Consider the following 23433-nt stretch of genomic DNA (forward strand, 5'->3'; position numbering starts at 1 on the left):
GTAGCTGAATAGTAAACACGCTGCCGCTTGTCCTTAAAGGGATAGTTCACCCAAAAATAAAAATTATCTCATTATTTATGCACTCTAATGTTGGTCCAAACCTGTATTAATTTCCTTCTAATATTTTCCTAATATTAATATTTTGAAGAATGTGGCTCAGTAACTTTTATTTTCAACAGAAGAAAGAAACGAGTTATTCGAGTTTAAAACAACTTGAGAGAGTAAATTATGACAATTTGAATTTATAGGAGAACTATCCCTTTAATGTTAATAAAAAAACAAAATGCAAAGAGAAAATCACTCACTGCTCTTGACTGATAATTTTAATAGTAGCTTTAATAAGTATCAATGTATAATTTATACAGTGAACTATGTTTTGTTTTATTTTCATATTTGTTCATTTAATTACTTTCTTCAGTGCTACTGCTAAATACACCTACTGTAGCTGAAAAATAAAGCACTGTTTATTTAATTTGTATATTAAGTTGTGTATAATGTGTATCTTTGATCTTAATATTTAATAACAAAGAAAATAATGACAAATATTTTTATCTTCGCCCCTGTCTGCCATTCTTTTTTATTTTATATTTTGTTACCTAAGGCTTTGTTTTTAAAATATGGATATTAGTTTGGCTGTAATGCTCAGTCAGAAAATAGTAAAACCAACATAAAAAAAGAATCGTGATAAAATCGTGAATCGCGATTTTTCTGAAAAAAATCGTGATATGATATTTTTGCCATATCGCCCACCCCTAGTGGTATTTATAAAGTGCAAACACAGCTTTAAACAGTTTTCCTGAATCCCTGAAATTATAAACAAAATGAAACATCTGCATCCATTACTTTAGTTTCAGCATTCTTCTTTATGCATTTTTAGCCAGGAAGACAAGCCTGGCTACTACCTCTGGCTTGAGGCATGCCCGGTTACATGTAACAAAGCCCCCTCCCACACTGAAAAGCCTCTCTGATGGGGCTCTTGTAGCAGTACAGACAAGTGTTTTTTGGCCAGATTACTGAGCCTTGGGAAGTTTGGTTCGTGACGTTTCCACCACTGAAGTGGATCAGTGTCTGGGTCTACCTCAGGGGTAAGTATGTAGGTTTCCAGCTCTGTCTCTACTTTCACTGCCTCCGATTGGTGAGAAGATGGATCTGGCACATTCTTCTTGAAGAAAGCAGCTAAAGTCATTTTCTTATTGGGCGGAGGCTGTGCTTCTCCTTGGCACACCTGCACAGCTGGACCAGGCTGCTGTGGTGTACTTTTTTCAGCAGGCAGAGACATCAGCTCAGTGACAGCTCTTTTCTTGACTTGTTCCACCTTGTCTGGGTCAATGTAGGTTGTACGGAACCTGGGGTCCATCAGTGAGGACATGTCCAAGAGTTCATTCTTCACAGGGTCGCTTTATTTGTCATCAAGGTACTGCATTGATTATTTTTATTGTTTTAGTGAGTTCGGTGTCTTCCTCTGGCTGTAGGAGATTTGTTTTGAACAAATGCAGCACCGGTTTAATGTAGGAGACACTGACATAAGCCTCGTCTGCATAAGGGCGTCTGTAAATTCTTGGAGTGGCTTGACAGCTTTATTTACGGACTCTAAAACCTCAATATTTTGCCAAGTGGGCAAGATGACGACTTTTCTTGTTGGACCCCAGGACATGGACTATGGCCTTCTCCTGTTCGAGAAATCTCTCTATAATTCTTGGACGTGAACACCATCTGGTCGGGGACTCCGTTACCAGCTGATGAGTGGGTAGACCAAGCTCAGCCTGTACTTCACCCATCTCTTGTCTTTTCTTATAACTATAGGAAAAGGCAGCAACCACCTTTTTACAAACCCCAATGGCATTATCGATTTGTGGGTCCTTCACACCATTCTCTGTACAATAAAGAAAGAAAGAAAACACAAAGAAAAAAATTTTTAGTGCCACTATTGGTCAGTGTCAAAACAAGTCTAAGGGCATACACATATGCACGCACGCGCACGCGCACGCACACACACACACACACACACTAGAGGTGTGAACCTACACTGGTCTCACGGTTCGGTTCGATTACGATTATCAAGTCATCGATTCAGTTCGATTCGATTATCTCGATGCATCACGATGCATTGATGATGCACTGCATCCTTATTTTTCAATTTTGCTTCACATGTATACAATTTTGTCAATAAATACAAGCAGTCAGATATATGAACTGAACCTTTAATTTTACCTGAAACACGCTTCTTGAATGTATCAAACATTAAATAAAACTCAAGTCTGGGCACAGAAGACAACAGCAGCATTAGATTAGAACACACAAATGTAAGAACTAAAAGTGCATAATGCAGGGAGTGTACTTAAATACTTATATAGTGCAGTGTACTTTCTTGCAAAACATTTAAATATTGACAAATGTATACATGAAATTAAATTACAAACCAAAATAAACAAGAGGCCAAACCTACTTGAATATAATCAATATACAAAAAACTAAATCTGCACTTCAGCAGTGTTTTTTAATACACAAAATAAAAGAAAACAAAATAACAGCACTGGGCAGTGGGCACTGGAACTTCCTGAAACATCACAAACTGCTCAGCATGTAGGAATTTGTAAGTTTTTCTTTAAGAACACTAACTGGTCCACATGCTCTGGTTTAAGAGTGCTTCTTTTAGCAGTGACCACATCTCCTGCTGTGGAGAAAACTCGCTCTGCAGACACGCTTGTGCCTGGGATACACAAGTATCGCTTTGACAGCCGAGAGAGGAGAGGAAACATGACCTCATGGACACACCACCAGTTCAAAGGGTCCTCAGTGAGAGGCAGAGATGGAGCTTTACAGTATGCCTCCATTTCCTCCTTAGCAAGGACATAGGGGGTCTTGGGTTCTACTGTACCTTCAGTGTCAGTGAAAGACTGTCCCAGCAAACTCACAAGCAGCGATGAGGCCTTTCGTTTGGGAGCAGCAGAGGGCCTGTCCTCCATGGAGGTTTCTTCTCCTGTTCCCTCGGGTGCTTCATCCACTTCTGTCATTCTAGGTGTACCCTGTGTTTGAACAACATATTTGAAAATACAATTAAACTAGGACAGTGGCAGTGCAGTCAGCCAATACAACAGCTCACATAATATATGAGGATTATAATTTTTTCCGTTTTAATAAAAATAAATAAAAATAATAATAAATAAATTTAAATTACTTAACATTTGAACAAATTTTACCTACTATTAATATTATGAGCTTTTAATTTTATATAGCCTTTTGTACAAGAAACATGATAGAATTACCTCCAAGGATGCAGCCTCCTCTGTCAGTGCTCTGTATACCTCCGATCTCTCCTCTTCTGTGAGAAAAGGCATTCCCTTAAATCGGGGATCCAGGGCAGAGGCTGTATGAAGGATCCTCTTCTGTGACTCACTGTTGTACCTCTTCAGGAGATCTGTTCTGATTGCATTCTTGATCTCATGGATCATGTGCGAGTCTCCGTTGGTGTCTGACATATTCTGGAGGAGTTGCGCATGTAGAGGAGCAACGAGGGAAACTGTCGGATTGCGCTCTTCTGACATCAGTGTTGTTGCATCCTTCATTGGCTTTAATGCCCTCACAGCATCCTCTGCATTTGTTACATCTGTTTCAGTAAGAGTGCACAGATCTGTCTCTCCTTTTCTGACTTCTGGTGACAGCAAGGTGGCACAAATTGCAGGTTGTTGTTCCAGGAACCTCTCGACCATGTCGTATGCACTGTTCCACCTTGTTGCAACATCAGTTATCAGTTTATGATTTTTCAGGCCAAGACATTGCTGTTTCACTTTTAGACAGTGGCTCGCTGTGGTGCTGCGATGAAAGAATGTTGAAATTCGTCGGATTCTGCCCAAAAGCCTGGAGAGCGCGCCCACTTTAAGCGCGCGCTGGGATGCCAGATTCAGCATATGCGCGAAGCATGTTACGTGAGGGAATGTTCCGAGTTGAGCTGCAGCGATCATGTTCGACGCATTATCTGTTACAAGGACTACATCCTTATGTGATAACTGCCATTCATCCACGACATGAGACAGTAGCTCTGCCAGATGAGCACCCGTGTGAGACTCATAAACGGCTCTCGTTTGCAGCACATGAGACAAAATCTTCCAGTCAGCGCTAATGTAATGTGCCGTTATTGTCACATATGACTCTGTCGCGACCGAAGTCCAGGAATCACACGTTATTGCAACTCGATGAGCTTGGCTCATTGACGCCATTACCTGGGCTTTGGTTTCGAGGTAGAGTTCCGGGATAACTTTTTCTGAAAAGTGGCTGCGAGAGGGGAGCTTATATCACGGCTCCAGTGTTCTGCCGTGCAAAGGCAAAAGACCGTAACTTCGTATTTGGTCGAAAATGAGTTATTTATATTTTTGGCACATTCAAGACCTTCTTTATCATGTGGATAAGTATCTTGAATCAATTCCGGTTTTTTTTCGAGAAAATAATGATTTGTCTTAACAGTAACTTCCAAAAGCCCATGAGAAACCAAGGCAGAACACCGTAACATCAGTTACCGCTCTTTGGCTTTGTTTTGGAACGCTCAAATTACGAGTTACGGTGTTCTGCCTTTGTTTAGCCGCGCGTCAATATGAAGTTACTGTGCCAGTGTTCAATCAAATAATGCTACCTACCAGATTGTACGGTTATCTGCCTTTGTTTTAATGTCCATTAAAATTAAAATTACGGTGTAGCCTGTGTACTTTGTACAGCTGCCATCAGTCGCTCTAACTTCTGATGTCCTCAGAGCGGTCAGAACATTTAGTATGGTCTGCTCCATCGACAAACGTGCGATATCGATCGCGAAGGATTATGCAGAGTTGACAGAAAAACGTTACACATTGCCGTATCAGATGAATACAACCAAGAATTAAAGCTCGGCAAACTAGCTGACAGAGTGCCAAAACTTCGCCTTCAGCCCCGCCCTAAACGCGGTCGAGTCAACGCTGGACTAATAGGAGGTATTTTGTCATGTCAAATGTATTAATAATGCCATCAGAATGCAACCAAAGCACAGGATAGCAATAAGTAGATGGCTATAAATAATTGTAAATCATACAAAATAAATGCCATGATCACTAGATTTTATACAGATGTGTACTATAATGATTTTGTTAATGGTGATCAGCAACTAAATATTGATAATGTGGAAGTTACTGCCTTTTGCCTTGGCATGACTTCTCACTTTTTGCTGACAATACAAAGGCAGAGTACAGTAACTTTAAAATAGTGGTCAAAAGTCAAGTTTGAGCTCAAGATTTTTTTATGTATATAATTTCCATTACTAAAACATCTATTTGCCAGATTTCCAGTGTCCTACCTATAATTAATTTGGCGGGACAACTAAAAATCTTTAAAGTCATTTTTCTCAGTTCCACACTCTAGCGACTTAAGGTCTTTTGCCTTTGTAGGGCAGTGTTGTTAACAGGTAGCGAAACCCGGGGTTTTCCACTACAGAAAAGGGCCGTATATCCTTTGCAATAAAAGATGCCACTGCTCTGGTAATTCTCTGCCCTCTCACTGAGTTTGGCGGCAATGTTGATATAAGTTGATAAATTTTTGGCTGAGCTGGATCCACAATGGCACTGACAGGCGTTTGCAGCTCGGGGTGAAAACGACTGACGTGATTTCTCATGTTGGTGGTATTACCTCCGGCATATTTTATTTTTGCGTGACATGATTTGCACACAGCGTATGTCTTGTCAAGGTCGGGCTTACCGTGTTGTTGATAAAAGCCAAAATGTGCCCAAATGTCGGCTTTTAAAGTGGTTGGAGCATTTTTTATTGCACGCTCTGGCGTTTCGCCTCCCTCTGCCATTGTATGCCGCGACTAAGAAGCACGCGGTGCTGACGTCAGAAATGCGTCAGTGCATTATAACCGGTTATGGGCTATTACTGAACCGAAACCGAATCGTCCTCGTCTGCATCGCGATGCACCGTAGAAACGATTAATTTTGACACCCCTAACACACACACACACACACACCACCATATATACCATTATGATTAATCATACATGTACATTTTGTGGAAATATGTATTGATTGCATTAATTACAACATGCATTAATTGGGCTGTTAATGCGTAAAAAAATCAACATCACTTGAATGCATAGCCATTAGACTCTAACATGTTGTGCAGTTTATGTCCAAAGCACTGGAGGTTGGGCCACTCATTGTCTCTCAGAGCTTTTATTATGTTGGTGCCGCTGTCTGTTGTCATATAGGTGAGTTCAGAGGTCAGAGCATCTTTTAGCCCCTGTGCAATTATTTCACCTTTATGGTCATCGGGAAAGTAAGATGTTTGAAGGCAGATGTTTGAAGTCCAGTTGTCAATAAAATGCACAGTCAAACTCATATAGGGCTGCATCGTTCGACTGGACCACAGGTCCGTTGTGGCGGAGTAAAACGACACCCCCTCCAGCTCTCTAGCGATCTTTTCACAAGTACTGTTGTACAGGCGAGGCAAGGCAACTTCGGCAAAATATTTGCGGCTTGGTAGCACATACCTGGGGTTGAGAACTTTAAGCATGTTAATAAACTCTGGCTTTTCCACGGTGTATATGGGCACCATATCTCTTGCTATATATTTTGCCACTGAATCAATGATTGCTTTCCACCGGGGCCCTTTCTTGTCATAGGGATACAATTAGAAAATATTTCTAATTGGAAATATGGATGGCAGATGGATGCCGGCGTATGACGTAGCGTTTGATTTAGCTGTACTTCGTTCTACGTCACGACGCTTCCTACGCTACGTCCTACGTCATACACCGGCATCCATCTGGCGTGAACGCGCGTCGACCGTTGCCGGAAGCAAGATATTTTAATTTATAAAGTTTTAAATATGTATATTTTTACGACAAAACCGCACGGATTACCCTCAGAAGGCCTTCGTTTATCCCCCTGGAGCCGGATGGATTACTTTTGTGAAGGATGCATGCACATTTTGGGACTTGAAGGAGGTGGACCCCATAGCTTCACATTATAACCACTGAAAGATCTAAGACATTTTCTAAAATAACTGAAAATGTGTTCGTCTGAAAAATGATTGACATATGCATCTCGAACGGCTTGAGGGTGAGTAAATCATGGGTTAAATATAATTTTTGGCCGAACTATCCCTTTAACTGCCATGTTGTTGTGTGGCTGTAAGGAAAGCGGGGCGAGGGCTGGGCTCACTCTGAACTACGGAAGCCTGAGGGGAGCGTCGGTGGTGGAAGTTAAAGAGAAAAACGATTTGCATTAAAAACAAATCGCCCTAAACGTCAAATTCGAGTTAACTGATAAAATTGATTTATCGCCCAGCCCTAATTGATAGCAAAAATAACAGCAGATGAAGTGAACGAGGTTATTACTAAATTAAAATATACTAAATTACTATAGACTGACTATAGACTGTTCACATCAATTATGGCAAAATGGAAGAACCTAACCTGCTAAATCAAGGTCAGGCTGGTTTATCCCTCGAAAGGGAACATTGCGCTCTCTCGCAAAATCATTTTTGCAATGATTCTGTCTCCTCACTCTGAAAGAGTACAGGTCCTGGATGAAAAAAAAAATGTCCCTTTCAAACCATTTCATCTCTACTGCACAGTGTCGACAACATATAATAACATAATATTGTCCAAATTTATGTAATCCATTTATTTTATCATTTACCGCCAAGATGACATAATTTTCTAAGAACATGGTTCTGTCTCTCCTTGGATAACAGTTGTAATCTTTTTTGGTTCTCTCTTAGCCTGACTACGTCAGACTTCTTACTTCCGCTCAATTTCAGTTTGCTTCTGTACTCAGTCTGAGATAGCGACCTATCTCCCCGCTTTCCTCCGGCCTCAAAACAGCCGGCCAATCAACGAACAGAGGGCGGGCTGAGAGCCGTGACGTAGACGCTGATTGTACCGTGGATGCGTAGATTTACTTACTTCACATAATCTGCAAAAGTCGTTCACAGCCATGTTCACTCCGGTATTTCACTCGATGGTTTTGTTTTCGCATCATACATGTGTTTACAGTGGAAGTTAGATGCGGCTGAGCCTGCGCATAACACACGTCATAACCAAACGTTATTTGATTGGCTTATGGGTAACCAATGATTTTAAACTTCAGACAAGCGGATGATCTACCAGATGATTTAACAGCAGAAATAGCTACTGCTTTTGCTCGGCTGCCGCAAACGGTAATTTGGAGATAAACTGGAAAGAGACCATCTACTTTGGGGAACAACACATTACTGGTTGACTGGATGCCACAGAACGATCTTCTAGGGCATCCAAAGACTAAAGTTTTTATTGCACATGGCGGAACCAATGGGGTTCAAGAAGCTTTGTACCATGGTATTCCAGTGGTTGGAATTCCATTCTTTTTTGACCAGCATGACACTCTTCTTCATTTACAAGACAAAGGAGGAGCCAAGATACTCTCCATCTCAATTTTAAACAAGAACACACTGCATGCAGCCATACAGGAAGTAATCAATGAACCATCTTACAGACTGAGTATGCAGAGACTCTCTCACCTGCGTAGAGATAAGCCAGTTAAACCTTTGGACAGCGCCCTCTTCTGGATTGAGTTTGTAATGAGACACAAAGGTGCTGCTCACCTCTGTACAGAGTCCTACAAACTGCCTTGGTACTCCTATTACTCAGTAGATGTTGCAGTTACATTGTTTGCAGTTGTTCTGATATTCACTCTATCTGTATTTTTAACAGTTCGATATCTGTGTGTCAAGTGCTGCAGCAGACATTTGCATTTGATGTTGATCACTTACAAATAATATAAAAAAATTGATTGTAATATCAAGAAAATATTAAAAATATATAAAATGTATAAAAAAGATATTGAAGTGCTTGTTTTTCATTTAAACAGCATTCAAACTGCATTCATCACATGATCTTTAATGGAATAATAAATACTGAATTATTCTACTGTCTATGCATGCTTTAAAATAAAAATTATGTTGTGAAACCCCCTATCCCACTGCCTTGAATAATGGTTTGATTATTCAGTCATTACAGTGAAATATGTAGTTTTGACCACATGGTTCAAACAGAGATACGTTTCTTTAACCTTTCTCAAATGGATCTATGAGTCTAAAATCTAACTTAACTAACTTTCCCTCATGAACTCTCATTCCCTCATGTGATCTTTCATTCCCTCATTGCCCTCATTTTCAAGTTTACCATATATAGATCATGCTACAAATAAACTTTGCACTTTAGACTTTCTGTGGGTTGCTCACTACATTTCAAATGATAACATTCAATAAGGCGTAATGATAAAGTTATTTGCTCATTTTCAGGAGTAATATGCCAAGATAAAGATATCCGCACAGAACAAAGAAGAAGCATATTATGCCAGTCAATATAACCGTAAGTAATCTGCAGTTTATGGATTAAAACAACAGGCTTTTTTAACAAGAGTGTATTCATTCAAAATAAAAGTGAAATTTCCATTATTTTAGGGATAAACTGTAGTTTTCTAAAAAACAGCATTCAAACTGCATTCATCGCATTATCTATATTATTATCTGAATTATTCTACTGTCTATGTATGCTTTAAAATAAAAAATATATATATGTTGTGAAACCCCCTATCCCACTGCCTTGAATAATGGTTTGATTATTCAGTCATTACAGTGAAATTTGTATTTTTGACCATATGCTTCAAACAGAGATAAGTTTCTTTAACCTTTCTCAAATGGATCTATGAGTCTAAAATCTAACTTAAATAACTTTTCCCTCATGAACTCTCATTCCCTCATGTGATCTGTCATTCCCTCATTGCCCTCACTTTCAAGTTTACCATCCAGATTCTGATAGTAGGCAGTCAAATGAGCACTGAGCCAAAGTACTCTTTAATCAATCATTATTTTGTTTTATAATAAGCAAGTGTTCAAATAGATAGTTATGGTGTTGAGAAGTAGTAGAAATTATTTCTTGTAGATTTGATATCACTAGCAAATTTACATGTGAGTAAACATATATATGTGCCATATAGATCATGTTACAAATTAACTTTGCACTTTGGACTTTCTGTGGGTTGCTCACTATAATGCTTAAGTTGTTTGCTCATTTTCAGGAGTAATATGCCAATATAAAGATACCGGCACCGAACAAAGAAGAAGCATATGCCAGTCAATATAACTGTAAGTAATCTACAATTTATGGATTAAAACAACAGGCTTTTTTAGCAAAAGTGTATTCATCCAAAATAAATGTGAAATTTCCATTATTTTAGGGATCATCTTTAGTTTTCTACAGTTTCAAGAATTCATTCGACATTTTTCAAATAGTTTCCCTTATGAAAAAGTATACATCAAGGTTTTTTTTAATTTTTTTTTATGAAGTATACATTTTATGAAGTATACTTAAGTAATGTTCAAGTATATTTTTAAGTATACTTTATGTAGTAAGTATACAATATCAATGTACTAGTTGTAAACTTGTAAGTGTTCTATTTCAATATGGTTTGGGACTAAATTGGCTGACTTTTTAGTATATAAAATATACATTTAAGTGTATTATATGTGTTACAGTAGCAAACTTTAAGTGCACAACTAGTTCACATCTATGTTTCTCATTTGTACTGCATCTGTACTACAAGTGAATTTATAAGAATAATAGTAGTTTACTATTTTAATACTTTTTTTAGTTTATGAAAGGACACTTTTAAGTATACTCTCAGTAAACTAGTTTAGTAGTTTTATACTGCAAGTATAATTGTTTGTTTTCTTTAAGTGAACATAAAATTATACTTAATTTACTATATATATTATTGTTGCACTTTAAGTATACTACTATGTTCCAATTAGGTATTTTTATTTTTTTTATACTTGAAATATACTTTTAACTGTACTGTTTTTAAAAGAACAATTCTAGCTTCATACATACTTTTTTTTATCAACATTTGAACAAACAAACAAAAAAATAAATAATTTTGTCAAATACTACATCCGGATGGGATTTGGAACAATGATCAAAACATAAATTAAGTAGATCGAGTCCATCAACACCCCCACAGCTTCACAGTTGTTAACCCTTCCTGGGTTGACATTTAATTCGGTAATGTTTGGGAGTTTTGATTTAAATGCTGTTGTTTTACATTTGCATAAGCAATCTTCCATCACTTGATTCTGCTTCTCATTCCCCTGTGTTTCGATCCGGAGATTCTGTACTCTTTCAGAAGATGCATAATAGCGCCCCCTATTGAAAACATGGATATCTGTAAAATTCAGTCTGGCGGAGAAAGAGTAAAGTACATTTGAAATAAATTCTATATGTACACTAGCAGTGGACTAGGCTACACAACAATTCAGATACTCAGAATTAGGAAAATATCTGTTGCGCTGTGTCAATGATGCTTTGGGAATGCCCCCGTGCGATTGCGTCTGAAGCACGTGTCAACTAGTCCAATGGCGAGAGTGAACGTCACAGACGGGTGATGTCACGACCAGGAAAGGATAAAAGCACATCCGGAATGAACAGCGTTAGCTTCTGTGCCTCAGCAAGTGCTCTGTCTGTGTTTTGGAGATTTATGTAAGGACTGTATTTGTGCTGGAACAGGTGGGTTTGTATCCACACTGGTGTTTCAGCAAGAACACATACGAACCAGAGTTTGAAGTTTACTGATAATTCAGTTTGAATGGTAACAGTGAGTGGTCTGAAATATCAAATAATAAAAATAAATATTAGATATACAAATAAATCAATAACATTCATATATGCAATAATCCAGGGGCCCGTTCTTCGTACGTTGCTTATTACATCCGAGATCAAATGACACATCCAAGATGATCTCATCGTGCGAATCATGATCTGGCTAACTCGGTTCTTCGAACACACTTGCCGGATATGATTAGTATCGCTGGATTGAGTTATCTGAGATAACTGCGCGTTCATGCGCTGGTTAAAAAGGGGATATGTATCGATAGTAGAAACATTGATCAGCAACGCTGCTATTGGCTGCTCAGTGTGGCCAAAGAGAGCGCTCAGTTTTTCTCCTCAGCAGAGCAAGAACTAATAGTCGAAGTTTATTCGGAATTTTAATGTTAAATCAAAACGCCAGGGAACACCTCAAAGTCTGCAAAAGCCAGGAGAGAGGGCTGGCAAAAGCAGACAATTTAAATCCGTTAGAAGTGGCCATGTTAGATGTTTTTATCACTTAATAGCCTATATTTTTGTATTTTAATAATTGAATAATTACTTTGTGCATTGTAATGTCAGAGTCACCACACTAGAACATGGGAACTAATAAAAGTGAAGTACAAAAATATTCTACATAATGGTAATTTTTAGTTATATTATAGTCTCTTTTATAAAAGGCACTGTTAAATAAATGGTTGTCTGTTTATAAAAGCAACCAAGAAAAAGGCTGAGAAAAAAATAGAAAAGATCTTAGTAGCCTACACTGTAAAATAATTTTTGCTGCATTATATTAAGGCCGTATAGTCATTTCAACTGTTAAATCTTGAGTAATGATGAATTGCTTTGACTTGTGAAAGTGAAAACTGATAAACTTATGTTAATGTAAAAATATTTTGCCATGAGTTATTGATCACATTTTTCCCCAGTGTAGTTCATTGTAATGACATTGTGTTTTCCTCTTTTGTGCACTTTTACATAATACACACTTGTATCTGTTCCCAAGAAAGTGGTGGCTGAAATATGTGCAAGTGGACATTTTCTAACTTTCCAAAGGAAAGAATGTATAAGACTTTGTAATGTCCATTTGTTTCCATTGCACTGGACAGTGAATAAACCCTCTCAGATAACTGTCATATGGAGGAACTAGCCTACCTGCAAGTGCATAAATAACTTTACTTCATTTATACTTGTATGCTTTATGGCTGCAATATAAGTTGCAGGATTCCACATCTACAGAAAGGCCTACAGAAGAGTCTGCACAGACAGAGGAGACATAGGCCTACAGGTGGGCAGTGTATAGCCAACTTTTCCTTTTTATTTGTTGCATGAGGCATGTGTCTAATATCTCTTGTTGCAGGCCCTTGACCACTGGCTTTTCTTTACAAAGAACAATTGAAATAAAACTCAAGGAACTAAGCATATTTGTCTTTTATTAAACATTTAATGAAAAGTGTTTTTTTGTGGCAATGTTGTGTAATATGGCACATGCAACAATGTCACAGGCCCTGTCAGGTGTGCAACCCTCAGACTTTTCAGACACTGACATCTTCCCTTTAGTTAGCCAAAGTTCATTTCATTGTGTGCCCTTGTCCTGGCTAGAGCTGCATTGTAACTGGTTTGGGTCAGGGAATGGGTCATAAAACACCTGTCTGCAGGCAGGAACATGTCATAATCACCTATGAAAAAATGCAGTTCTGTTAGGATCAGCATAAGTGTATGTAATACAGTGAGCTTGATATTTAATTGTGGAACTTTTCTTACCACTTTCAAATAATGTGCATAAATGTGAATCTCTGAAAATGCTTAAGTCATGCACAGATCCTGGCCATTTTGCTTTCACATTTGTGATATGGAAGATTTTAGTCAACTGCCTTTTTTTTTATTTGATATAATATTACTAATCTGGAATATTAAGAATCACAATAGTAACTGGGCAGCACATTTACATTGTGAATCCCCTTTCTGTTCACATATCCCTTCATTGAGGCCTTGAGGCCTATGGTATCCTATAGTCTATGGTACTAATCACGTTAGTGAAGCCTGAGTGACATATCTGTAATCGGCATGGTCATGATTGTATGATCTTCATAAAAAATTATGATAGCCTAAAAAAAACAAAAAGAAAAAAAAAACCACTGCTTTACAACATTGGGTCTTAAGTGGCTTGGAAATGCCAAAAAAAAAAAAAAAAAAAACCCTAAAACTGTCTTTTAAACATAAAAGCGACAAAAAACGACAATCTCACGAATCACGAGAAAAAAGATATATCTCAGAAAGAAAGTGCACTATCGCGCTGCGCTGGACTTCCCGTATCAGCTCCGCTTATGAAGCCGCAGTCTAATCCTGTTAACATGAAATAAGCCTGCTCCCGAGCAGGTTTAAGTTTGCGCACATGTTGCTATGACAGCAAGTCCAGGATGAGCGTTGAAGAACCAAACAATCCAAGATCATGCCAAATCGCCAACAATCAAATCCAGCTAAGTGAGTTAGCGACGTACGAAGAACGGACCCCAGGTTACATTATTAAAGTTGTTGCAGTACTTAGTTTGTCCACAAGATGGCATTGAGAGCTCAGACATGGCATTAGATATGAAAGACGCCATTTTAATGTGTCCTTATAGGCAGTAATGGCAGATAAAGAAACTACACATAATGTAATATACACAAATATAAGTGAATAACAATATAAATCACCATCCAGAGATATTACTCACACTATAATGGTACTTAAGCATTAATTATACATATCGTAAATGGTGAACTTTGGTGGTTAGGTGCTAACGCGGATTGCCGCGATGGAAACCCAATGAGCTTGTGATAATATCAATAAAGTACACACATATGCTTTCAAACATCGAAAAGGTCACAGGATGATAAGAAATAAACAACTTACATTCTGGTCATTAACTCACTCAAATAAGTCTACTACTAAAAGAAAAAGGATATATAAATTCTGCACAGGAGCATTCATATTTTGCTGACTTGAGGCACTGGCTGGCGTCATTCGGTAAATTGAAATCGGTGATTGGATGAATAGACTTAACAGTCTGTCTTATTTATTGTTGTCTGTCCTGATATAGTACAGCTCAATATAAGAAAATAATGACGAACAAACAATCATTCAAGTTGTGTGCTTCTCCCTGCCCTAGTTTCCTTACAGGTGGGGATACACACAAACTTTGTGTAATGTTTGGAAGCGGAACATGCTCTGTCAGCCTTTTAGGGGGCTGACGGTGAGCATTGTGAGAGGCTGCCACTTTGCACACTCCGTTCTCGCCTGTCACTCTTCAAGGAGGCTGCTGCCATGAGGCCAGTAGCTTTTGAAACATTTTTTTGGGAAGTTGTCCCCGAATCTGAAATACGCCGCTAGCCTTTGAATTTTCAGTGAGCACTCTGGCAAAATCCAGGCCTGCATGTGGGCTGAGTTGAAGACTGCCCCAAGGAACGAGATGCGTTGGCTGGGGGACAGTGAACTCTTGCTTAGATTGATCCTGAACCCCAGACTTACCAAATGGCTGAGGAGCAAGGATCTATGCGCGCATAGCACCTCCTTTGATTGGGCTAAGAGCAGAGAATTGTTGAGGTAATTCAGGATATGCACTCCCATCTGTCTCAGGGAGAGAGGGCTGCATCCACACATTTTGTAAAAGTGCATGGAGCTATGGACAGTCCAAACGGTAGGACTTTATATTGGGAAGCTGTTCCGGGGGTTGTCAGCATGGGTCTTAGAAACAATTGAATTTCATGAAACAATTGAATTTCATGAGCATCAGCTCCCCACCACAGCGTGGTGACCTGTCTCTAGTGTTGTTTTTGGCAGCCTGTTTTAATTTTAGTTTTAGTCTAGTCTTTGTGTCAAGCTGTCATTTTAGTTTTTATTAGTTTTAGTCACATTCATACATTTTTTGGTCTAGTCAAGTTTCAGTCGACTAAAAGTCTGAGCATTTTAGTCTTATTTTAGTCAGAATTATCCATGACTATTTTCGTCTAGTTTTAGTCGACGAAAACTGATGACATTTTAGTCTGGTTTTAGTCGATGAAAGCTGATGACATTTATTCTAAAAATTGTATTTTAGTCTCTTTTTAGTAATGCGATTATATTTAACCCAGTCAATATAGTGTAAGTACCTAGTAGTATAGACAAAACCAAAATTTTCTTTTAGCCAAACCCATTTCAAACAAGGTTATCTTATTATATTATTGGTACCTTATAGACTCAATAATACATCCATTCCAGTCTCGGAAGACGCTCTGATTTGAATTTACAACATATTTATTTTACCAACCAAACATGTTAGAAGTACACACACTTGTCTCTTAAGGTTTGTGGTGTTTTTTCCTGTGATTCTGTGGCTGCATTTCTCCCCATCTTTTTCCACAACACATTCTGTTTTCTTTTCCACTTCTATGTAATGAAAGTTTTTCCAAATGTCGTTTCTTCTTTTTCTCCCAAAGACGAACCCCGGCTGGCTGACCATCGGTCCCTTTCTCTGTGTCAGACTTAACTTTGTTTGTTGTCGTTTGCGCTAACTCACCGCAGTCTAAATATCTAAATAATGCCGCAAATGGGGATTGAGGAAGTGACGTCGCCTGCATCTGCGCAGTGTGACCTGATGCAGCCCCTGAAGTGAGACACAGGAAACAGAAATACTGCAAAATAATAATAATAACGTGACTAAATATTATAAATATTATAAAATAACGTTATAACATTTTGTCTCATCTCGTTTTGGTCAATGAAAATCAAGAGACATTTTAGCATAATTTTTATTTGTAAACCACATTTAGTCTCGTTTTTATTTGTCAACAATATTGCATTATACATTTAATTATAGTCATCGTCACATGACCAGCATTTACGTTGCGTCACGTGATAAAGGTTCGTTGATGACGATATTTAGTCATAATTTTCGTTGACGAAAGCAACACTACCTGTCTCTCACTTCTCTCCAGCCTCTCGTCACCCAAGCCGTGGCATGGGCAGCCTCCGGTTGTGTCAAATTGGGTTTTGGAGACAATCAGATGAGGCTACTCTACAGTTCACTTGCACAACGCTCACGTCCTCCGAGCCGAAGTGCAAGCTCTGCTTACGAAGGGTTCTTTAAGTTCCCACATTCCACGGTGAGTCAGGCTTTTACAGCCGCAACTTCCTTGTTCCAAAGAAGGATAGCAGCCTCAAGCCCATCCTCGATTTGAGATGTCTGAACCATGCCCTGTTAAGACAGCCATTCAGAATGTTAACTTTGAAATAAATCCTCTTGCAGGTTTGACCCAGGGATTGTTTTTATCAGTGGATCTCAAGGACGCATACTTTCATTTCCAGATCACAGACCGTTCTTGAGATTCACGTCTGAGGGGGTGGCTTACCAAGCCTGGCTTCGGGTAGCAAGGGGCTTGCCGCCACACTGGGGGGAGGGACCAATGTTCATGGGAGGTGGTCCGACCTTGGCGGTACTCTCGCTTAGTAGGCTAATCTGTTTATTTAATTTGTATCTTTTTTCTATTGTATTTGTCCTATTCTTTGTCATTTTAGACTGTTGCTTCTTTAACAGTGAAACTGCTCTGAAAGACCAGATTAAGGGGTTGGGTGTCCTTTTGGGGTTTTTATGAATGCTTTGAAAGGGGCACCCTTACAAAGTGTTGCTTAGGGCCCCCAGAAGTCTAGGACCGGCACTTTGGGTGGAGCTTGAGCACCACCAAACTGACCATCATATGGCTGATTGCCTGGGCCGAAGTCTTAGTAGGGCGCAGAGCAAGGTCTTTTGCGCTGCACAGCTCCTTGAAAGCAGCAAGGTCTGGAATGGACTCATTCATAGTGCAGAGGAGTTTGGCTTGAAACACTTGAAGGACCGCCATCGTGTGGAGAGTGGATCCAGCTTGACAGGCCGCAGAGTAGGCTCTGGCCAGAGGGCAGATGTGGCCCTGCATGGCTTAGAGGGATGAACAGCCTTGGATTTTCATCCCAGGGCCGTGGGCGGGCAGAGTTGTGGTGACGGCTCCCTCCAGGGGGAAGCTTTTGCTGCCGCCACCAATGGTGTGGGTGATGCGCAGCACAACCGTTCATGATGGTAAGTTCATCATGAACGAAAGGGGTAGGTCTCTGGCAGGGAGTTCATTGATGGTGTCCCGGCTGCAGGAACCATTCATCGAGACGACTGTGGGCAGGCACTTCCGGGCACCCAGGGGATTCCCTCGCTGTAGGGAGAATGAGGCACGTAGGATATGGGCCAGCTTGAGCTCACTCAGTCCCATCCACTCAGCCCTGCGACTCCGTTGTTTCTTCCTCTCAGGGAGAGAATGGTGGAGAACAGGGAAGCCCTGTATGTGACATACTCGTGGCGCAGAGTTTTGAAACAAACGCTGCCAAAAATATGCTCTTTTAGAGTGAAATCTTCTCAATTAGTCTCACAGGATAGCCGCTGGGGAGAAGCACCATTCTCAGCTGTCGAGCTGTCAGCGCCAATAATCCGCTGCTGGGTTTTTTTCCACGGCGAGCAGGAAGGCTTCTTTTATATTTTCTTCTTCTGAGTCAGTGAGATGATCTTTGCGCTGAAGGAGAAAAATTCTGACGAAAATTGCTTTCAGTATGACTTAAGCAGTCGGCCCCAACTGTTTCGGCAGGCTGAAAAGCCATTTGTCTGTGCATGTGAACCCATCATTCTTCAGTATTTGGAGAAAAGCAGAGTTTTCCCAATAAGTGTCAGTAGTTGTCACACTGCGAGTAAACCGTATCAGAAGGGAACTCTTTCTGTCTCAGCTGTTTTTCTTTATTAGACAAGAATGACACTACAACACAGAATGTGTTTTTGCTCTTTAAAAAAGATGCTTAATATTGTAGGTACTATAGTACAGCGGTTACTAGGCTATAATGAAAAAGTAACTGCAGAATCGAAGCACTGATGAATGGAAAAGAAGGCAGGGTCTCGAGCGTGAGACACGGAGACAGTCATCTAGTGCATGTTGACATTAAAAAAACAAACAATTGAAGTCGGGATAAAACAGCAGTTGCAAAAGTATTTTCTTCCCTATTGTGATGTATATCCGACTGAAATGGCTTCTCAAACAAGAAAAAATGTAGGCCGGCAGGGCTTGATATTAACTCTTTTGCTCACCAGCCTCTGTGGCTAGTGGTTTTCCAAATTTACTAGGCACTCAGTATTTTCACTTTTGTTTTTGTGAAATTGTTTTATTAGGTGTGTGACAATACACTTAGCTCACAAGATGATACGCTAAAGATTATTTTGATAATAAAAATTAGGGATGTCCCGATCCGATCACATGATCGGAAATCGGGCCCGATCACGTGTTTTCAGACTCGATCGGAATCGGACGTTACCTCCCGATCAGGACTCGGATATATATATTTATATTCTCATTATTTTTTAACACATCTATAGTTATGCGGTGGCACAAAGTTACGCCGGTTTCACACTGCACGCGTTAGCAGAGTGTAAGCAGCGCAGGAGCAGTGCGTATGGTAAGCAGGAGCAGGACACGCGCGTTTTACTTTCACACTGGCAGCGTTTGTCATGCGCGGCTGAACCGCGGCGTGTGTACAGACAGAGTAGGCTACTCTATAATGGATAAGTTGGCATTGCTTTTTTTCATTTTCAAATACATTTAAGAGAAAAGAATTGTCAAGAAGCTTATTTTATTAATAATTTCATTTATATAACTTTTGGTTCACCTTTGTTTTTATTGTTCAGGCAACGGACATTTGTTTTCTTTTTAAATTGTTTTTGGTCATTTGATTGACTGTTTAAAACACAATAGATATCATCAATGCGCTTTTTGGATGAAACTGCTGTGTATTTTGGCCATGATCAATGCATTGTCACTTTAATTCAGCGTAAGCGGCGCAGCAAAAATAGACTCGGCGCCGAAACGATCGCTGCACTGCTGCTCCTGCTCTGCTCCTGCTACGCGCTGCCACGCCGCCTCTGCGTGCGGTGTGAATGCACTCATTGAATAACATGGACGCCGGAAAAAATACGCGCTGCTCACGCGCCGCTGACGCTTGCGGTGTGAAACCGGCGTAGGCCTAATGCTCTAATCTGTTAACATGGGCAGCGAAAAAAAAACGCTCTGCTAACAGTGCAGTGTGAAACCGCCGTAAGAGTTAGGAGTGCAGTTCCTAAAAGCACATTACTGGCTTTGCAAACACTGTGACACTTTTATTTTTTATTTGTTTAAATGCCTACCGGGTATTTTAAGTTGAGGTGCTATTTGTTTATATATTAGACTTTTTTTTATATTTACTGTTGCACTAAAGTCCAAAAGTGAAGAATTTATTTATTACTTGATTGTTCAAGCTACCTCACAGAAGTGCTCTGTTTGTTAACAGAGTTGTTGAATGTTAAAATAAGGTGAATTAAATAAAAAATAAGGAACATCCTGGATCTGTTTTTTCGCTCTTCTTTATTCTTTTTTTATGTATTATAGAAGTATCGGATCGGGACTCGGTATCGGCAGATACTCAAAATCAAATGACTCGGACTCGGACTCGAGGGCAAAAAAACCTGATCGGGACATCCCTAATAAAAATACAGCCGCAAAATCCCAAACGAGAAACCAACTGTAAGACACACACAATCCTAAGACATCTACAGCTGCCTTTATAGGCCAAATAAAACAAGTGAAATAAGGCACGCCCCTATCAATCTGTAAAGGGAAGTACTACCATCGGCTACAATAATAATTGGTTCAAATAAAGTATCCAAAGCAAGTAATCATTTGGTTTTATTGAGCAATACTGTTAAACTACATAATATACTTAATACAAACATAATCATCTTATGTAAATTGTGTATTATAACAAGAGCCTGTAGAGGGTGCCAACAGCCTGGTGATTGTTGTTCTTACACTTTACAGCATGATCAAATCCTTGTTTAACTTTGACCAAACATTTAATTCAAATGTCCACTTAATCTTTAATATTATTTACAATAGAAATGCTACAGCCAGTGTAATTTCTTGAACAAGAACATGGGGACATCAAAACATGCAAACTCTTATTTTAAAACTTTTATTTACAGTAAACTTTTATTTTGAAATCATGAAGAACAACAATTTGCATATTTAAAAACATTGGTGTATTCTCCTGTGGTGTTGGTTTATAAATCATTTACATTACAAATTACAAATCCGTTGAAATAGCGCACATTGTGTTTCCAGGTGAAAGTTATAAGCAACCCACTCTCACAGGATATGCAGAGATGGAGTTTGTTAAATGAGCTGCTGAGACATGCTCTACTCATTTAAATGATAACAGTGCAACACTTTGAAACACAAAGCACATTAGACTTTATATGCGTTCCCAAATGTATATTATTGGAAACCCAAACAAACAGCACATGCAGAAACTGAGTTTGTGTGGAGCAGCATTTGCTGTGAACTGAGCCGCTCTGTAACACTGGAAGAAACATGTAGGGCCCTATCTTGCACCCAGCGCAATTGACTTTGTTCACCGACGCATGTATCATTCCTATTCTGCACCCGACGCACAGCGGACTTTTCCCTCCACAGACGCACGTCGGTAAATTAAGGAATGAACTTGCGCTCCCGGGGGTGGTTCAGCAAAAAGAGGAGGCATGTTCCGGTGCAAACGTTCCCTGGTGCTATTTTGCAGTTCCAGAAAACAATTCTGGCGTGTTATTCAGATACTATTTTAAGGGCGCATGCTTGGCCATAATGTAGCATGTGCACAACCCGCATACACTTTGCTTCTCTCATCTACACACAGACGCAGCAGTTCCAATTTTTGCAAACCATACATAATTACAAGGAAAAATATTCCACACGAGGGAAATCATTGTGGTGTCCATGAAGATGTGAAAAAATAGGCATAAATCTAGCTTACACCTTTACCCAAATTATTATACGCCTGTTTAACCGAAGCTAATTTGGGTGGGTTTCTCCCATCCTCACAATGTCACTTCTCTGTCTTTTACGCCCCTGATGAGAACGTTGGTCTCCTCGGCTGTGAACAGCTCCTGGCATGCGCCTGGCAAATCCGCCGTTATAATAGCAATCCGCCATGGAACAAGTGCGCCTGCTTTTAAAGGGAATGTGAGATGATGCTCTGATTGGTTTATTGCATGTTACACCCAAACCACACCTATGAGTAATGTAGCTACTTCAGACCAACTCAATTTAGATTTGCGTCGGGCACAAGATTCATTCATCCCGCCGGTATAATAGCAACAGTGCCCAAGATCCGCCCACAAAGTTACTTGCATTTCGCGCTTGATACTTGCGTTTCAGATCGTTAAAATAGAGCCCGTAACCTGCAAGCATGTAAATAATTAAGGTGTCATGTTTCACTCTGAAACCCACAGTGCATATATTTATTTAACTGAATGTAAAATTCAACCCGCTTAAGTGGCTAGTGCCATTGTTGAAATCCAGTCGCGTTTAGTGGGTTGACTGGTGGTAGGTGTGTTTGACTTGAAGCGGCGCTGCGCAGACCGATCGGTGTATGACATCACAGTGCCATGAGAGCAATTCAAAAACATACGGAGCCATTTGCACTCTAATCGCTCTCACGGTACTTTGATGTTATACACTGATTGGTCGAACGCACCTAATGTCAAGCCCTGAGGGTGGGACATGATTTTGTCCATTGGGAATTGATTTGATTGTTGGATCATCATCATTTGCTATTGCTGTGATCATATGTGAGTAAGGTTGTCTCGCCCTCACACCAAAAACACGTCATCAGAGAAGAGATTTCACTGGAAGAGTTAGGGAAAGTTATTCTGATAAAAGATTAGGAGGGCACATGAATTTTAACCTATAATGATGCGCACAGATAAATCATTCATAATAAATAGTCTACTGCAATATCCCCTTAAAAAAATAAGAATTGTTCATTTTGATTTCATGGTGACTTTAACATCACCCATGTGAGAAATACAGTGCTCCTAAAGAGTTTCCATCAAACCAGTTCAGTGGGAACTCCACCCTGCAGCAGATTATTAAAATTGTATTGGTCATGTCAATCACAGTAATGACTGCCTACAACAAACACTGATCCCTAAGCCTACCCGTCACTGTTATGTAATCCTAACCAATGAAATTAGCTGCAGGGTGGGATTTCTGGTGAAGTGGTTTGGGAACAAAATCACGCTACACAGACAGCAGTGCAACCCGAAAAACAGATTGAACCCTAACGCATATAAACATAAAGATAAGTTGAAAAAAACAAACAAACAAACAAACAAAAAAAACACGAGAGAGAGCGTTTACATGTGTATGTATACAAAGTTCTGGCATGAAACTCTAGGTGGTGCAGGCTAATAGGTCCTTTTCCTCTCGCTGCTCAACCTTCAAATACTTGGGTGGCATTTGCTCTAGCAGTGCAGCGTGCTTTCAGAAACCCTCCACCTTCCCCAGCTCCACCTGTATAGATGTGCTACGGGTTATTAATGTACCCTATATTGTACAGCAGCAGCTTGTCTTACTTGCTCACAGCAGAGTGTCGTGTATGTATTGGCAGTAGCAAGTCTCTTACTTGCTCTACCGCAGCAGCAGCAGCAATAACCTACACCAGCAGCAGCAATAAAAGCAGCAGCAGCAATGTAGTAGATCTATTCTGCCAAGACCAAACTTACAACATTGTCATACCATTACCATGCCAATCACTCTGAGAGTTGTCATGACAGAAATATGTTTCTTTGTGTAAAAGGGTCTGAATGGATATATGGATGTAATTGACGTGTTAAAGGGTTAGTTCCCCAAAAAATCATTACATTAATTACTCACCCTCATGTTGTTCCAAACCCGTAAGG

At 39.7% G+C, this 23433-nt stretch overlaps 2 protein-coding genes and 1 pseudogene across 7 annotated transcripts in view; all 3 read left to right on the forward strand.

Annotated features, from left to right (window-relative positions):
• Window positions 1-23433, forward strand: part of LOC307160159 (UDP-glucuronosyltransferase 2A2-like) — a 45174-nt gene that overhangs the window by 17100 nt on the left and 4641 nt on the right. Inside the window, exon 1 of one of the 3 annotated variants that reach the window (XM_079874056.1) lies at window positions 10086-10146. The exons of the other annotated variants lie outside the window; for them this stretch is intronic. The gene's annotated coding sequence lies outside the window, so the exon portion shown is untranslated. Of the gene's footprint in view, window positions 1-10085; window positions 10147-23433 lie in introns of those variants that run through there. 3 annotated transcript variants of the gene reach the window in all.
• LOC307160157 (UDP-glucuronosyltransferase 2A2-like) overlaps window positions 1-23433 on the forward strand; it is a 52791-nt gene that overhangs the window by 17094 nt on the left and 12264 nt on the right. The window contains exon 1 of one of the 3 annotated variants that reach the window (XM_079874054.1): window positions 9359-9370. The exons of 1 other annotated variant lie outside the window; for it this stretch is intronic. The gene's annotated coding sequence lies outside the window, so the exon portion shown is untranslated. Of the gene's footprint in view, window positions 1-9358; window positions 9371-10076; window positions 10147-23433 lie in introns of those variants that run through there. One more of the 3 variants, XM_079874052.1, reaches the window with a different exon arrangement.
• On the forward strand, window positions 8092-17210 carry LOC307159894 (UDP-glucuronosyltransferase 2A2-like; annotated as a pseudogene). The gene is made up of 3 exons: window positions 8092-8658; window positions 16598-16765; window positions 17178-17210. The product of its transcript is annotated as a UDP-glucuronosyltransferase 2A2-like (transcript).

This window comes from Squalius cephalus, assembly GCF_949319135.1.
Source record: "Squalius cephalus genome assembly, chromosome: 6".
Lineage (NCBI taxonomy): Eukaryota > Metazoa > Chordata > Actinopteri > Cypriniformes > Leuciscidae > Squalius > Squalius cephalus.